Raw genomic sequence first — 12974 nt, forward strand, 5'->3', positions numbered from 1 at the left:
CGTTTTTCATTCTCTTGTCACTTAGTTTTCTTGAAAGTTGTGCTTTTGTTTGTTTGTTTGTTTGTTTGTTTTTGTGGGGGAGGATATAAGATAGCAGGCCCTTAGGGAACTTTTATCGAGTGGCACTTACGCTCTCCTGGTGAAATGAAATGATTCAGGGAACTCTGAGGTTTCATCGATGGATGAGACGATGAGGTCAAAGACTAAGCAGGTAGAGGAAGTGGCCGTGGTCAGCGGGGAGGGGACAGTGGCAAGCGTGAGCCTGGAGGTGCCAGCTTTATGAACGGATTATCGATTTTGAGGCCTATCTAAACATGAAGAAGGCTGAGTAACTTAAGAATCGCATGGGTCCCCTGTACCGTTATTTTGCCGGCTCTTCCCAAACGTCCCTTCCCCCTCGATAAATCACAGTATGCGATCTTTTTTGTCATTTTACTATTTTTGAATAACGAAACCCCTGATGGTTGCCTGGAGTCTGCAGCTGCAGGCCTATTTCTCTCGCCCACTCGATGTGACGATGGACGCTGAGTTCAGTCATGACAATGGCGATCACTTCTGGCGGGCAGCTTGGCTGAGACCTCTGGGATGTGCGTGACGCAGGACATGTGTTTCGGAACCAAAGGGGCGAGTCAAGGTTTTGTCACCTCCCCTTTTGAGAAATGACCCGCCATGGACAGAGAGAGCCAGGAGGAGGGAAGGATGGCTGCGTACGCGGCAAGAGCTACGGGCTGTTTGGTCAGGAGACGCAGGAGAGATGGGGCAGTCATCAGGGAAACAGAAATTGCTTCTGGCGTTGCTGTAAAAAAACAGAAATTAAACGGAAGTGCTTTCTGATGTTACTGCAAAACGGGACGGATGAAGAGACACTTGAAATTACTTAGTGAGGTCTGGGGGCCTGAGGCTTCTTTTACGTTTGGGAAGGCAGGCAACGTTGACCTCTTTTCTCGAAATGGTAGGAAGAGGAGAAGCCCCCAGACTTCTCCCCTGTTACTCAGCCCCGTCCACAGTCCCGGCCCTGCCGCCGGTGCTCAGATGCAAGTAACAGAAGCAAGAAAGAGGCCACTTCGCAGGGCGGCCGCTCGACGGATTTTAAGATCCCAGAAACCTCACAGTCCCCATATGCCTCTGCCAGCAAACGCACCCCTAATAGTAGCGTTAATAATGACTCTGACAGGTACGTGGTTTCTCTATGGCCTCTTGACCCTCCCATTGTTTATCACGGGAGAATACTTTCTAGGAGGAAGCCGGCCATGACTAAGTCCTGTCGTAGGGCGTGGGCCCGGGTCAGATGGTGGTCACAGGACGGGCCTGGGATGGGAACAGTGGTTCCAGAGGAGTACGTGGGCCTCTCGAATGCTCCGAGGGTGGTTTGGCGTAGCTCCAGCTCATCCATCACTCTGCGGTGAGTGTGAGTTTTTGAATTCTGTGTTACTGCGGCCCTGGAGAGAGACCTCAGCTTAGAGAGGGATCATCGACTCGTGCTCCTGGAATCAACCCTGGGATCGCAGAGAAGTTATACCTTATTGTATCTCCTGCAAAAGGCATTGCAGGGTTCAAGGTTCTGTTCGGATTAACGCTGGGCCCAGAGCCAGTCCTCTGGCTGCCCGCTTGTTCCCGCGGGCCATGGAAAAGCTCCAGAAACGACAGCTTTCTTCCTGCACTTTATCAGGTGTGGGCTCCGCCCTGCTGTTCTGTTGAAATGGTTCAGTTACTGAAAAAGAGTCTTTTATATAAATGGACCCGAGCAGAAGCAGGTACTTGCGTTCTCGCCAGGCCTTACGCATGTACCTAAGTGGAGCCGAGGCGTGGAAGCCCCTTGGGCAGAGGTGACCAGTGGAGGCGGCTGCACAGGGGGGGCCCAGGAACGCGCTAAGGTGGCCCTGAGCATCTGAGCAGCATGAGCACATGTGTACGTCCTTTCTGTGGGACGTGTTTTTTCATCAGCTTCTCAAATGGCACCATGACCCAAGAAAGCTTAGCATAGATGTGAAGCTTCGAGAGAGTGACTCTGAGAGGAAAAGGCTGGAAAGGAGGAATTTATAATTAACGCATTTTAACTGTGTCATCTGATGCGGTCACCGTAGGTTTGACTTACACGGGTGACGTATGCAGCCCTCAGCTCCTCGGTGCTGCAGAGAAAATCTCTCCACATGACATAATGGCCCCAGGGGACACTTTGCTCAGCATTCTCATAGGAAACATACATTTCGTGTGAGAAACCGGCTGATACCTCCCCACCCCAAAACAGTCCTTCGATCTCATGGAAAGTCTGTCCTCCTCCCAACCCGCGACTCAGGGCGGGCTGGGCGCCAGCAAACGTTCCCACCGCCTTAACCTCCGATGGGTGTCGTGGTTTTGCTCAACGGGGAGTCAGATGTGAAAACACACAGACACCCAGCTTCTCCTGAAACGCCCAGCGGAGTCTGAGGTGCTGCTTGCTGGGCGCGTGGTTGACGTTCGATTTTTGAATGTTGACTCGTTTCTCGCACAGAAAGCCTCCGCCCTTCAGTGTTGATTTCGGAAGTCACATAAGCCGTTCAGATTTCTTTCTCCGTTTTCAGATGTTTGTTTCTGGAGGATTAATGAGGATGTATTTCCTGTGTGTGACATGGAGTTTTCTGTCCCATCTTCTCTTGGAACGGGACTGTTGGGCTAAGCCTTCCCGTTCTGGCCTCTCGAGCAAATCCTGTGTCTCCTCGGGACAGTCTTCACGGGCCAGAGGCATCTAACCCATGCGTGCACAAGCTCTAACAGGAGTTAAAGGAGAAAGCTCTCCCTATCTGGGGACTGTCCCGCTTGGGGCCACAACAACAGCACTCACTGAGTCACAGGGACAAAACACACTGGTTTAAATGGCTTTGAAACACTGGGATATTCACTAAATCTCTTAAAGCTTCTTTTTAAAATGAGGTCAACTGGGCTACATTTCACGGGGATAGGCTTGGTTTTATTAGGCTTGGTAATGAATGGGCCCTAGATTTCAGTCACCCACGAGAGCAAAGGTCCTCACGTGTCCCTCACGAAGGGCAGAGGCGTTCAGTCTGGGTGGTCACCCAGGGATTCAGACGCAGCCCCGTGTCCAGTGCTGCCCCCAAAGCTGGCACATGCTACTAGTATTCAGTTTTCAAATCTCTTCCCAAGACCTTGAGTTTACTAAGTGGTTACCCACTTCTGCTTTATTTCAGGTAAGTTACCTGCTTCCGCTGTATTTCAGGTGAGGATGTGCTAACTGTTTTGCCACTGGAAACCACACAGGGCCATGCTCCAGGCGCCGCTGGGAGCTTCCTCACTGACCATCGCTCCGTTCCTAAACCATGGCCATATGTCTTACTTTGGAGCACCACCCGACTCATAGACACTAATTTCTGCATCCACCAGATTGATGCGGATTATGCTGCGATGGCAGATAAGCCTCCAACAGTTAATGGCTTAAAACAGCACACGGTCATCTGTCACTCGGAGCGCGCTGCGCCTAGGTCTGGCTGGCCGGCGGCTCGCCGCAGCCCCGCCAGGAGCCAAGCTCGAGAGAGTGTCGCCACCACGCCAAATACTGCTGGTTAGTCACCGGAGAGCGAAGCCAGCTCCGGAGGGTCTCACGCCAGCAGTTAAGGTCACAGCCTGAGAGCGTCACCTGTTCTTTCGACGCTGAACTCTGTGGCAAGAACAAGTCACATAACTCCACCAAAGGGACTCACCGTGGGACCAGAAAGGGGCGAGTCATAGGCATTCGATGAAAAGCACCCGTGACCACGACAAGCTGAACCTGTGCAGCCACGACATTACATGGCAGTATCCTTCTGACTGTATTTCAAATGAATCTTTGGGTGCCAACCCTGAGCCAAAGAAAGAGAGGCATGGTGCATGCACAAGGAACTTCAACACTTAAAAAAAATATTCCTGGATCTGTAAAGGCTGGGAAGTCACAGTGCCTTTGAATGAAGTTCTGCACTCGGCCCAGACCTCACTGGCCACTCCTGTGTGCCACGGTTTCTCTGGGACACTGTAGTCAATTCCACTGAAGGCCGAAGTCAGCGTTGGTAAAGGGCACAGCGCTCTCGGCTGGTTCTCGTTCCGTGCGCTGCCGAGTACTGACAGCAGCGAATTTGTCAGCAGCCAATTTTCCATTTGCCTCCATCGCCCAGCAGTTCTGGGTGGACAGCTGAGCCAGCACTCAAGGACAGAGGCGGCTTTGTGTGGAGACGACCTGAGGGATTTGAAGCACACTGACTGGCGTCCAACCTGGAGAACACTGCGGCTTCGTTGTACAAACGCTTCTCAGCCCGGCCACTGAAGCGAACGACGCCCGGCACAGGGGGAGCCCGGGAGGGGCCCCGATTCCGCCTTCCCTTTGAGCGCGGCCAGGAGGGGACGTGAGGAGGAAATGAGAGAAGACCATGTCACACTCTGTGGTTAAACGGGCAAACGGTCATAGTTACAGTTATTAGAGTCCAGGAAAGAAAGAGAGAGAGAGAGAGAGAGAGACAGGAAAAGAAAAAGGAGGAGGAGGAAAAGAAAGAAAGAAAGAAAGAAAGAAAGAAAGAAAGAAAGAAAGAAAGAAAGAAAAGAAAGAAAGAAAAAGCAAAGCAAAGCAAAGCAAATTGCTTCCCCCGCATGCGGCCCACTGGCCTGCAGGCAGAATAACGTGCGGTGGGGCCAAGTGCAGCTCGCAGTGTGGGGAGCAGCGCCTGGGCTGGGGGGACAGAGCTCCATGACCACGTGGCCACTGGCTCTGGTCCTCTCGGGGGCCTTCGAGTTCCTGAAATCTAGCAAGTTTCTGACCGCGGATTCTGTCTTGCCGAGGTCTGGCTTCTGCTGGACGTCATAGAGTCGTCTTTGACAGGCCGGCTCTGCAGCCTCTCAGCTGTGAGATCGTGGACAACTGTGCCAATCGCTCTGTGCCTCAGTTTCCTCACGAATAAACAAGCAGAGCACTGAGCCCGTAGGCAGGACCAAACTCACGTCAGCTTGTGGGTTCAGAAGCCATCCGTTTCTGAGGAATACAATAAAACCCGCGGCAATATTACTTCCAATTATAAAGGAAGGAAAGGTTCTCAAAATGGTAAATTAAGTTAAAGACGCTCTTGGAACGAACCACCACATGGAAGCATTTGCCTCTGCAAAGGTTTGACTGCAAAAGTCTTCACACGCTTCTGCGCTGGGAACTCAAAGTTTGGTGCTCAAAGGTCGGTTCAGAATTCTCTGCATCCTGGCGTGTTCCGAAACATGGATGTCACATTTCAGACACTCGTCTCGATCTACCCTCTAGAAAGGTGACAGTCAAGCAGAGACCCGAAGGCGAAGACACCAGGTTCAGAAGGAGAAGGAGAGAACATTCCAGGCAGAGCAAAGGAAGGCGTGGGCCACACGCACGTTCCGCGCAAAGAGCGCGCTTCAGGCGGGAACCGGCTCGCCGGCTCCCCCACGGTCCCCCACGGTCCCCCACGGTCCCCCACGGTCCCCGCGGTGTAGGCCTGTGAGCCACGTCTCTCCGTGTTCGCCGCGGCATCTGTTATGTTTTTATTAGCTCAATAATAGAATTTAACAGTAAACCAGTACTAAGCATTAAAGTTTAATGGCCGAAAGAGAACTCAGAAGTCACTAGAGTAACGTGTCAACAGCTACCGACACGCCAAGGGCAAAAGTCCGGGAAGGAGGCTGATTCTAAGCTCCTTTCGGTCACCCTGGCTGTCGCCACCGCTGAACTGATGCCCGCAGAACAGGCCTCGCTTCCGTTCCGTGGACTCGCCGTCACATGCATCTTTGGCCGGGGACGTGTTTACCATGGAGCGGGATTCCTGGCCAAGCGGAGGCTGAAGCGGGATTGTTTTCTCCGTCCTGAGTCCAGGGCTGTCGTCCAGCTCGCGTCCCCAGGGGGCTGTGCACCGGTCGGCCAGGAATTCCCGGGGCACTGAGCTCACCGTGTGATTTCAGCCCTTCCAGGGGATGTGGGCTACGGCCGGTGGCAGGGATGGGACGTCCCGCCCACGTGTGTTAACCCTGTCTTCGAACATCGAGGAGCCGTTCTGGAAGGTTTGCATTCCCAAACCTAGTCCCCTCCGAAATTGCCAAGTGGCCTTTCACTCTGAAACTCGGGAAAGGAAAACCTGTAGAGATTTGGTGATGAGAGTTGTTTTTACAGAGATGTTTTAACTCTTTTGTCCTTTGGTGGGTGACCTGTCAGAGACTTGTGTACAGTTTGGGGCGGAAACGCTGGCCACAGAGGCCATGGCCCATGACAAGCATTGGACCTTTTCATGCGTGTTGCCTGCAGCTCTATACGTGGAAGGACATGTGTTGTAAGCTTGTGACCATCAGCGGCCAGGCCTGGCGATGGCCTTGGGAGGGAAAGTCTTCTTGGAAAAACTCGCCCATCTCTCTTGAACGAGGAACTCCCCCAAAGCGAAGCTGAGTGTGTCCTATTTTGGAAGGACATTCTAGAAGCTTTGGAAACCATTGGACAAATGCCGAAATTCACGTAAAGTGAATGTGGCTTCTTCCTCGACAGAGATCTCGTTGGAAAACATAGTAGTCATGTCACATCTGATGGACCGTAGACTAGGTGAGAATGGTACCCAGCCCCTGGGACAGGCAGTGCGGCCACAGCCTGACGGCCTGACTCAGAGCCGGACCCCACCGAGGGGCCGTGGGCTTTGCCAGCAGGGCGGGAGTTTGCACAAACACATCTGGCTTTCCTGGCTTCCCTTACGAACGATTATGTCTAGCTCCTACTCAGGAAGAGGCCGAATACCTTTTTCAAAAAATCGAATAGATTAGTCCCTGTCACCGGGAACGAAATCTTAGCTAAGGTGGCTATAAATTACGTAATCGATTTCCCATTGACTTTTTCCAGTGACTTCCACGTCTGTTTTACGCCCTAGACCGTGGGAGCCACAGGAGCAGTAAACTTGGGGTCAGAAGCCAAGTCGTGCGCATTTTACAGCAAGTCACCTATCACCCAGTCACCGTGGTTTCTCAGACCGTAGACTGAGAATCGGAATGCTCGCCTGTTCTTTCTTTACCTTGTTTTGGCTGGGGGAACAGGGCTGAACCTAGGTTGTTAATTCCTCGGGTGATAGTGGAGATGTGGAAATGAAAATACCCCCAAAGATCAATGTCCAAGCTTTCCTCGCTGCAGACAGGACAAAGCGTGTCCTCGGGAGGGTATCCTACGTGTGCACAGGACACGCAGAGTCTCGTCAAATGCAGGTTCCGATGCAGCAGGTCTGGGGGGCCTGCAGCTTTGCACTTCCAAAAGTTCCCCAGGGATGCTCGAGCTGCTGATCCCTAGATGCACACGGAGCAGGGCTGGATCAAGGAGGGCAGGGGGAGGCGAGGGGGCGCCACAGCGCTGGGGTGAGGAAGACAGAGCCTTCCTGTCTGCAGTCCCTCCATCTTGGCACCGTATTGGTAAGACGAGTGAGCAGAACAGTGACTTGTTAAGAAATCTTTCTACTAACCCCGTTATGCATCTGATCGTGGCTTGTTGTTTTCAGTTGAGCATATTTCTCGGGGAGTGAACCCAAGGCAAGAAATGCACAGAAGAAACTGTGGGCAAACTTGGACCACACCCGCCCCTGCTCATGATACCCTACGGACCGGGTCGGAAACCGGGGAAATTCAGTTTTTCAAAGGAGCAGGCTGCATTCTGCCAGCTGGGAACTGATCCAGTGACGATAAGATCATTAGCTCCTGTGACCTTAGCCGTATTTAAAGTGTGGTCTCTTGGGACCCCAGTCTAACCTGTCTTGATTGGACATTGTGAACTAACATCCTTGTCATTCACATTTAGAACCAAATGACTTCCTTCTGGCATTTCACAAGGATCTGGTAGCTTGCCATGACATTATGCATTGTTCAGAGTAATTTTCCATGTCACCGAAGTCGTCGATGCTCCTGATTTATAGCTGTCTGTGAAAGCTGGCTCTCAGAAGGGTGGAGGAGTCAAGAAAATAACTTTATAATAAACGACTCCGATCAAAGTTCAGATGCTGACATTCCTGGAATACTCTAATAATTCTATGAAAGTGTAGCTAACATATGCTGCTCTCGCTGACCAATTCAAACGCGCAACTGCTGTACTTTTTTGTTTCAGATGCATTTATGTCTTGGCTCTTTGTTCGATTATTACAAAAATCACCACTCCCAAAAATGTGCTGTTGTAATTTCTAGTTAAACTAAATAGGCATGAACTTTGTGGAGGCCACAGTCTCTAAGATTTGCTGCTTATCCAGTCACTCCAGAATCTGGTTAAAATTACCTACGGGGAACACACAGTGAAATATCTATTTATATCAATAATTGAGGGGATCCTTCAGCTCACTATTTTACATTAAAAATTAAAAGGAAAATCAGAAAAAAATTCACTTTGTTGAGTGAATCTCAATTATATGAGGAGAACTCTACCCTAGTTCTTTGCTTTTATTGTAAAGTTTTAAGAATCACCAATACGGAGAATATCGGAAAACGGAAATAGTCGGTACTTCGGGTCTTGTTAATTTCCCGTGTTCATGGGAAAGGCGTCCTGAGGCTCCGAGCAGAGCGTGGGTGAAGGACAGGTGTGTGCGCTGGTGTAGTCTGTACCTGAGCAGGTGGTCGTTGCCGGCTCGCAAACCTCTTTCAAGTTCTACATTAGGCTTTATCGTTCTGGACCGATCATTTCCACGTATAAAGATTTCTTATGATTGTGGCAAGTTCTGTCCTTCAGCCTAGAACTGCTCAGAGGTCAGGTGACGCCTCTCGCGGGGTACACTCCCACAGCCTTGCCTCCTAAACGCCGGGTGGCTGTCCCCCCAACAGCCGTTACTGGCGGCCGGCCGCTCCCTCCCAATGTCGCACCTGACTCCAGGAGCCAGTGGCAGTGCCACCACGCTGACGGTGCTGGCAAGAGGACGCTGCAAGCTGATGCCAAGCTTCGAAAGCCCTCTCTGCCCGGCCGCGATGCGCCAAGGTTCCAGCTAACCCGCTGAGCCTCCCTGTCGCCTGCCTGCGAAGGGCCACCTTCGTCACCACCGCCGCCTGGCAGCTCGGCGGAGACCCAGTGGAGGAAATGGTTTATCGTGACTGGTCCTCTTTTTAACCAAATGTCGCCTGGTAAAGGTTTCTGTGATGTCTGAGCCACACCGCGGTCCTAACGAAACGCTCATTCAAGTCGCTTCGCGAAGCCCCGGGTGCAGATATGCCAGTGACGTCACCTCCAGGGAGTCTTCTCTGCCTTCTGGTAATGGTCATGAGGGGCGTGGATGGGACAGCACGGGCTGCTGGGCTCTCAGGCTTAAGCGATCGCGTCCGCTGTCCCCCCGGAACAGCGTCAAGGAACAACACGAAACGCCTTGCGGTTTTACGCTTGTTCCCAGCGGACCCCCCTCAACACGCGTCTGTCCTCCCTCCGTCTCTCACCCACTGCCGACTCAGAACCACAGACTTTTAACCCAAAGGAGGCAGAGACGCTTCCCCTTAGACACCCGTGACTGCAGGGTGGTCCCACACGTCTACCAGCTGCGTTGGCCAAACGGATGGGGGTCGGTGGGAGGACCGTGGGCTACCGATGAATCCTGCGGGGATTTTAGATGTAACGAGCTGTAAATAAGGTTCACAAAAACACGAGCGACAAATACACCCTCCACCCAAATGTGTTTGCACTCACACCAACTCAAACATCTAAAATCAACGTGAGTTCTACAGGAGAGAAATACAGAACGTGCCGTTGGATCTAATTTGTACTCCATGTTACATGTGGAATAAATCTCGATGATGTTACTAATTCATTCTCTCTCTCTCTCTCTCTCTCTCTCTCTCTCTCAAAATCTCTCTCATGGACTCACCTGTCTTCATGATTTCTACGTCAGGAGACCCCTGGGCTTTCCTGTGGAATCGGGAATTTACAGGAATCCTGTAAAACCACATATGCAGCCACCCGGGGTATGCACGTGACTTATCCCAGAGACGCAGAGAAGCAGACAGAGTTCCTGTTTACAGTTTGACCTTCCCGACCTGGCCATTCTGAGAGGAAAGGAGGGAGTTAGTGATGACAGCGTGTTAGAGCAGCCTCTCATTGTTCTCTGCTGTCTGTGAAATTCCGGAGGAAAAGAATTTACTGAGACCAACCAGTGTGACTTCTACCCATCTGCTGGCTTCCAAGCCCAGCGTGGAGGGGACCTTGAGGCGCAGGACGTTGGCCGGGATCAGGGAGGTGGCGCTCATTCAGGCGTTCATTTACTCAACAAACATTGCACAGCCTCCTGGAGGAATCGCACCCTGTGCGCTGGAAATGTCGACATTTTTTAAACTAAAAATTTTAAGTTGCTTTAAGTGAGCTCTCAACCTAGAATTAAAGGTGTCGACACGCTGTTGCGTTGCCGCTGAAACCGTGGAGGGAGTTAAATTCTCCTCCTCGGAGGCAGGGCAGAGAAGCCGGCAGGGGACGGGCTGGCCAGGAATCCATGGGATGGGCGGGGAGGGAAAAAATATATGAAATACTTATCTCTGTCTACATGCAACTTCCAGAAACGTGGGAAGCAGGCAATTATTAATATAATAGAAAAATTCACAAACAGGACAAGGTTATTTCAGTACTAAATAGCCAATTATGTTAGATACAGAGATATGAAATTTAAATAATTGAGATCTTAGAGATCATCCAAATCAGCTCCCTTCTAAGGATGAAGAAACCGGGGCAGGACAAAGGGAAACGAGTTACACGAGGTGACCCCGCTGAGTGGCCCGGGAACCAGGCCTTCACGGGCCGACGCCCCTTATCTGCTCTGTTTCCCTTTTCAGTGGAATGAATTGAGTGTGCAATATATTTGACTTTATTCACTCTTTTTTTTTTTTAACAACTAATCTTTCAGGAGCCTGGTAAATAGAAAAAATTCTATAGATAGTCATTATTTGGAGCATTGTCCTAAAAAAAAAACCAAACCCGAACAAAAAAACCAACCTATGTGCTGAATATAAGAGCTGGTATTTACGTGCGATTTAAGAACAGACACGATGATGATGTTTTATGTGTAAAGAGTGTTTCACGCTTCGCAAAGTGCTGTCACACGCCTCGTGGCTTTTTCCCTCGCCTCCAGGGTGTGGGGCGGCCATCGTCGCCCCCTGCTACACGTTAGGAATTGAGAGTCAGAGTTAGCGAGGCGAAGCCAGCGGGTCACATGTGGCAAAGCCAGGGTTCGAATCCATGGTTTCCCGTGACACTCGTGGGACTCTGCTACAACCCTCGCGTCACCTCTCCGGCTCGTGACCTACGCCGCAAACGCCTCGCACCTCCCAGATCAGTCAGGCATTTAGGGGATAGCAGCTGTCACCTCACACTCTTCCGGAACCCTTCGTGGGCACAGAGCAGTGTCGGATGAGGCCTTACCTTCGACATCACGCAATCTACCCGAGGGCGACGAGACTGAAAGAAACAAATTGTGGCGTAATGCGAAATAGATTTTAACAAAAATCTAAATTTGCGCTGGCTTTAAATGTAGTATGCATTCTCTAGATGCCAAATTACACCAAGGAAAGACAAACCCACCAAAGGTTTATGTTGGAAACCCTAAAACTAAACTCTATCATCTACTTACCCTACATTACTTAACTTATTTAATACAGTTTATATGCATTAATGATGCATTAGTAATCTGAAAAAAAATGCAATTATAGAACATCGAGAATAACAGAAGTCTAATGCCAAATGCCAGATTGTGCAAAAATTCATGTCCATCTTACATTCCAACAAGGGAATGGTACTATTCGGTCTTAATAGATATGAAACTTGAACTTGCCACAGATTTAGTTTTCAAGACTCTAGCTGTAGGAGCATCAGCCGTTGGGTGTTGGGACATTCACTCCGCACAGCCCAGTGCTCAGGGGAGGGTCTCACGCTTCAATAAACGCACCAGAATTCCAGTCCAGAAAACTGGGACCTGAAGTTTTGCAATCTGTCTTGGACCCTTTTTCTAAATAGATAGCAAAACGTGGGAAAGGCTGCTTCAGAAGTAAGTCTCACACCACGTTTGTAAAAGTGAATTTGACCTTACTTTCTCAATTCCGCTGAACGATGATTTATATTTTGCAAAGGTTTAGCATTATTTTCTAGCTTCGTTCTCCCCGTTGACCCAATTTTGCTATTTTTAAAACTTCACTTTTCCACATGTCGTGGATAATGGCCAATTGTGTTGCCTTCCTTGGACATAACAAAGAGGAAAGCACTTGCTTTCTGAACAAAGGGCTTGATTACATCTGAGGGGATCTGACGCTTGTTATTTCCATCATGTGGTTGGGCACTTTTGGTACTCCTGATCTTGTTGATGGTTCACTCTGTTTTCACTGAGAGCAACATGATAATAGCCTACATTAAATATCGAACTTCAGAAGACTTGGGCACAGTGGTTCTCACACTGGCCACACGTTGGAATCATTGCACTGATGCCTGGGCCTCGCCCATCACCCATAGATTGTGACCCAACAGGTCTGTGGTGCAGTCTCGGTACTGGGGCATGGAAACCTTCTGGATGATTCTCCTGTGTAGCCATATGTCGAGAGCCGTCACCTGGTTTAGAAGAAATGATCATAAAAGCTAAGCAGAAGTGACTTTTTAAGGAATCGCAAATGAAATCTTTAGCAGAAATTAGAAATATATGGTAACATGAAACTAAGACTCAGAAAATTCAAGCACTACGCTTCTTCCAGGCCGTAGTGCGCTAGTTAAGTGTTTGAAACCATCTCCTGAAGAAACAAAGCCCTCGCTGGTTGTCTTCCTATTTCCCTCACGTAAATGCTCCCATTATGGCCGATTTCAAGCTACCGATGGGTTAGCAACCAGCTAGCCAAAGCCCTAAAAATCTACCCACCAGCATTTATGGGACCATTTGAGCTAGCCCAGCTCACCACTGCTTCTGAGAGAACTGTATCGGGAACACCAATCACTATCTGACAGACATCAGAGAATTTACTTATCCTCTGGGGATTAAATGTTTTTATGTATG

The sequence above is a fragment of the Pteropus alecto genome, unplaced genomic scaffold, assembly GCF_000325575.1.
Source record: "Pteropus alecto unplaced genomic scaffold, ASM32557v1 scaffold87, whole genome shotgun sequence".
Classification (NCBI taxonomy): domain Eukaryota; kingdom Metazoa; phylum Chordata; class Mammalia; order Chiroptera; family Pteropodidae; genus Pteropus; species Pteropus alecto.